Below are 5,430 nucleotides of genomic sequence, written 5' to 3'. Positions count from 1 at the left end.
AAACAACTATATCGTCTATAGGCCATGTCTTCTGTAGGTAGGCTTTATTTGGCAGAACATATTGTAGCTAAGATCTGGGGTGAGTAACATTCTTTTCGGTGGAACATTAAAGAACCCAAAGCCGTTTTATACAAAGCTAGCTTCAGTTGCAGTAATAGTAAATAAATAGTGGTCGATGGGAACAACACATACAGAGAAGAGAAGGAGAAGGTGTTCATCACCAGATGATCCTTTTCGTCAGAGGCAAAGATGAGGAACTGCTCGTCGCCGACGCCATCCGTCCCGCTGCAGCCGACATCGCCGCTCTAACCTGGCCATGGACACACGCATGACAGTAGGCTGAGTCAAGAAAAGGCGGCATCTCCCAAAGAAAAAAGATGCACAAAAAAAAAGATTCCATCACCCACAAACGATATTTCAATACCTAACAAACGGGTAGACTCTCCACTCAATTGATCACAAATTTGTGGCTGGTTTATTCCACTCTACTGGCTGGACAACTTCACCAAAGGAACATATAACATGTGAAACATTGAATTAGAATCGAAGAATGCATTTTTTTGGAAAAGTATACTTCATATCGATAAGTTTGAGTAGTCCTAATCTTTGGCTTCCTTCGGGAAGAGAGGATTGTGTATGCCTCAAAGAGTGCCAAATGCATTGGCCTGCCTTGCTCTTGTCGCTGCTCCTGTTGAGCACCTGGGAGAAGGGAGAGAAGGAGCACAACAACAACACAAACTCAGTAATAACAGGGAAAGCAACGCAGGTGGGGAAGTACTGGTCTGGCCGCTGCTCACCTAGGCTCGGAGTCATTGACACTGTTGTCGGGGCAGTAAGGCAGGGATTGATTACAGTCCTCGTCCTGGCATCCTCTTCCTTTGTGGGGCTAGCAATGAATCTAAAGAGAGAAAAAAGAGCATTCCTTGTCAATTCTGAAGCTAAATTCCTTGTCATTTCTGACTATATTCTGAGTATGCAAATCAAGTTTCAGGGTGCATAAATTTTAGAAGCAATGGACCAACTAAACACGTGTAGCTGAATTTTACTATAGATATTTAGCTATCTTGTTATCGACAATGCTCATATTCAGACGCTCTCTGGCTGTTATCGACAATGTTGAAGAGCGGCTTGCCGCTTGTTACCCGTTCCAGGTATGTTTAAACAGCAGTAACAACACAACCGATGATGGGCAATAGCAGCACAAACATAATCGGAAGCAAGATTAATCTGGTTGTCTTTTACTAACTGATTAAGAACTGCTGCCATATAAGCTGCCCATGCACGATTACATTTCAGTCAACAGAGATTGGCAATGAAATAAATAAATGACTATACTGGCAGAGGTAGCTCGTAATTAAAAGGAAACTGCAAGGAAAGGAAGTACCTGAAGAAATAGGAGCCTCGACGCCTTCATTTATTAATTGCTTCCTCTGAATCTCTATCAATCATCTACTTCCTCTGGATGGATAGACGAAAATGACAGCAAAGTTCACTCTGGAAGAACAAAGTACAAAACAAACATAGTCAACAATCTAAGGTACCACCGATAGTAAACATCATAGCAATAAACACCATACAGAAACATGGCCCTTTATTAGAAATAGTGCATGTGTGACCTATGACTGAAACTACAATCAGGATAAAGCACATACATAAACCATGTAATAAACTGGGTGTTCGCCATACAGTTTCCTATAAGGCACTCCCTTTGTCCCATAATAGAAAATGTTATTACATCTAATGTACTCATATATTGGATGTAGTAACATCTTATATAATTATGGCACGGAGGGAGTAATAGTGTAGGTTGTTTTTCTAAATCTTTCATACCATTTATTAGAAGCAATAGTGCAAACTGATTCTCTAAATCTGTATCTTTCATCACATCTTCACTAATTTCTTGGAACCATTTTTTTCTGTAGCACCCAATCAAATGTTGATCCTTATTTGTATATGCTTATCCATATCAGAAAGTCTACATTCAACTAATTCAGTTAGGCTCCAATCTAAACCATCACAGGTCATGGATAACAACATGCATATAAACCCTAATCTTTTGTGAATCTTCCAAAAGTATATTCATGTACTGAGGTAGCCACCTTTTGTGAATCTCCATAAGGAATCATGCACAAGTAAAAAAGCGAAGTGGGGAAATCTTACAAAAAGGATCAACAATAACCTTTCCCTCTACCATGAATGCCTTCTCCATCATATGCAAGTTTCCTCTTAAGTAAATACTCACAGACATCAAGCCTTCAATACTAGAACCAGAATCAACCCAAAATCAAATGTGTTGCACCTTTCAAGATACCTGATTATCATGGCTGGCAAGGATCTTGGCTATCCATGGTGGTGCTAATGTGTAATGATGAATATCATAATTTGTAATGGGTGGCATCTCTTTAACGTTACTAAGCATACCTGCAAAGGGTGGATTTGCTCAGCATAGAACAGTGTCATGATTTAAGCTTGCAATTCACTAAATGTGCACTTGTGCGTGACAGCAAACCATATTAAATCAAGCATAACTATATTTTCTGGGGAATTTACTCAATTTACTCATTTCTTGAGTAGGCAAGTCTCATGACCAGGTAATACATTGTACATGTAAGTTATGTTGACTGCATGCTAAATGTTAGGAAAAAAAAGAACCATTGAGTACACAAAAGGGCATAAAATGGAATTAACCTTCTCCTACAACCTGCTTGGATTTTTATCGAACAACTTGTAGGCATACACAAAAAGGACCTGCACAAACAAAGATAAGAAATTCTTGTAATTAAATCACAGAAGAGGAGGGCATGAATGGGGGGCAGGTTAATCAGGAGGAAGAGAGAGTGTGGATACCTGCAAGAAAGGGATGGGGAGATTGGAAGGGGCGTGGAGGTGAATAGTTTGGGGTGCATAAGCAGAGCCCAGACGGTCGCCGCGCTCAACGCAGTGGACGGGGCAGAGATGGCAGGGCTTCTCCTTCGTCTTCTCATCTTACTCCCGTCTCCTTTTTTGGCAGAGATGACAGAGACGAGCGTGCTGGAGAGGAGGCAGGGGTTGTCCGTCCTTGATCCTCTGGCCACTCTCCATGGCTGCGGCCCACTCCCGGGAGAGAAGGAGCGCACGCGGGGCAGGTGCGTGGTGGTGGAGAAGCAGCCCGAGGTGGACCGGCCGCGAATGCGCCGCCGCGGTCGCTGGGACATCTCTGCTACACCTCCTGCAGATTCGGGCGCCATGGTCAGGCGCTAGGGTTTCGGGCGCAGGGAGGGAAGAAGGGTTGCGGATATTGGGCGCGGGCTAGGAGGTGGAAGGAGGAGGAGGGCGCGGTGGCGATGGACAATGGCGACGACGTAGAGGAGAGGAGGAGGACGGGCGGCAGCGACGCGGATGAGAGGAGGAGCGAGGCAAGGATGAAGCGGGGCGCGTGCGCGCGTGATGCGGGGGAGGATGACGGGCGGCAGCGGCGCAGAGGAGAGGAGGAGCGGGGTGCGCGTGTGCGGCAGGTGGCGGCTAGGTTTTGACCTGATGCATTTTATACGCCTGCGTGTGAAAAGACAAGAATACCCTTGGTGGGGCACGGGATTTACAGGCGGTGGCATGCCCAACATCGATCCGACGGTCCATAACATTTCGTCTGAGATGTCTGAGATCCAACGGTCCAGATCGCTCCATCTAGAGATCCGACGGCCTGGATTGTTTTGGACAGCTAATCCGACGGTCCAGAATCCAAACGAACGGGAGAGCTCCATTTTGTTTCAGACTCTAACAAGGGGATACGAGCAGCAGAAGAAGAAAAAAGAATAAAAGAACGAAAAGAAAGAAGGTGGCTTTGCCACGGTAGTAGGCTGTTCTGTTTTGGCCTATTGCCATTTTTTTGTTTTCTTTTCTGATTAGCTTCTATCTTTTTCAGTTTTTGTACATAAGTGTTTGTTAGTATTTTCTAACATAGTACTATGTAATGTCTGCTTATGAATGTCAACATGTTTTTATGGATGCAATTTTTAATTGCTACATGTTGATTATGCTTGATAATTATATGACTACTTTCAGTTTTTGCAAATATCTTATGGATTGCACTTATGGCAATATATAGCTTTGTTCACAACTGTGAGGTCTACACCATCTGGTGTTTACCTTCAAAGTGTTTTAAGTAACACAAGGTTGTACAAAGTATCATAAGAATAATGTCTACACTACTTAGTAGTGATTACCTCAAAGCAAAAATGAAAGCACACATATTATGGCAGAAGGTTACCTCAAAAGGGCACACATATATGGCAGAAGGTTGCCTCTATGTGATTACCTCTATGTGTTCTACAAAACAAAGATCTACGCCATTTTATGGTGATTATCTTTTGTAGAAAGCCATATTTTGGGTCGTTTAGGCTTTTCCTAGACCTTTATATTTGATTCAAGCATTTTGTTTTACACACAATTAATTTACATGAGTGTAAATTAATGCACATGATATTTTCATGCATGATATGGCCGACATATCCAAGAAGGAATTTGCTGAGCTTGCCATTGATGGCAGAAACTATTTGACATGGGCCATGGATGTTAAGATCAACTTGGCGGCCAGGAATCTGATCAGCACTGTAACCACACCTACTCAAGGTGCTCCTACAATTGCAGATACGGCAAAGTATGCTTCTTTGCACTTCATTTGACACCACCTTGATCCTGCTCTGAAAGAAGAGTACATGATGGAGGAAAGTCCTCTATCACTGTGTAACTCATTAAAGGAGCGTTATGATCAACAAAGGTCGGTGATGTTTCCTGAAGCGCAAAGAGAATGGGCACTTATCCGTTTCCAGGATTTTAAGTCCGTTGCAGCATACAATTCTGCCGTGCATTAAATCAACTCAAAGTTGAGATTCTGCAACAGTGCAGTTTCCGATGCGGATCTCATTGAAAAGACACTCTCTACTTTCCATCCTAATATGAGGATTCTTGCTAAACAACATCGTCAACAGAAATACAAGAAGCATTCTGAGTTGATATATGCACTTCTTCAGGTAGAAAAGCACAGTGAAATTCTCGATAAGAATAATATGTCCCGTCCAACGGGAACACTGCCGCTGCCTGAAGCACATTTCAATTCTCAGAATACTCAGAAATCCCGTGGTCCCAAAAGGAACCATAGGAAGTTTAAAGGAAAGTGGAGACGCAATGAGAATCAGAATAGCAATGGAGTACAAAAGGGCAAGTATCATTTTAAGAAAAATGATAAGGGTAGCAGCTCTCAAGCTTGCTACAGATGTGGTTGTACTACTCATCATGCAAGGAAGTGTACAACTTCTAAGCATTTGGTGATGCTGTATCAGCAATCAATTGGTAAGAGCAAGAAGGCTCAAGGGAACCAGTACGAAGCTCACTTCACTGGTCCAATGATTGAATGTTCTCAAGGCGTTCATCAGAACAAAGTTCATGACAACA

At 42.9% G+C, this 5,430-nt stretch overlaps 1 long non-coding RNA gene across 5 annotated transcripts in view; it reads right to left on the bottom strand.

The window, feature by feature from the left end:
• Positions 1-3,478, bottom strand: part of LOC119362536 — a 7,927-nt gene extending 4,449 nt beyond the window's left edge. For 3 of the 5 annotated variants that reach the window (XR_005173458.1, XR_005173457.1, XR_005173461.1), the window contains exons 1-7: positions 2,848-3,478; positions 2,689-2,748; positions 2,312-2,421; positions 1,385-1,494; positions 798-898; positions 425-699; positions 222-310 (exon numbers count right to left, since the gene is read on the bottom strand). This is a non-coding gene — a long non-coding RNA (uncharacterized LOC119362536). Of the gene's footprint in view, positions 1-221; positions 311-424; positions 700-797; positions 899-1,384; positions 1,495-2,160; positions 2,226-2,311; positions 2,422-2,688; positions 2,749-2,847 lie in introns of all 5 variants that reach the window. The other 2 variants (XR_005173459.1, XR_005173460.1) reach the window with 2 other exon arrangements.
• Between the last annotated feature and the right edge of the window lie 1,952 nt (positions 3,479-5,430).

The sequence above is a fragment of the Triticum dicoccoides genome, chromosome 2B (assembly GCF_002162155.2).
Source record: "Triticum dicoccoides isolate Atlit2015 ecotype Zavitan chromosome 2B, WEW_v2.0, whole genome shotgun sequence".
Taxonomy (NCBI): domain Eukaryota; kingdom Viridiplantae; phylum Streptophyta; class Magnoliopsida; order Poales; family Poaceae; genus Triticum; species Triticum dicoccoides.
This window is presented reverse-complemented; position numbering and strand designations above follow the sequence as displayed.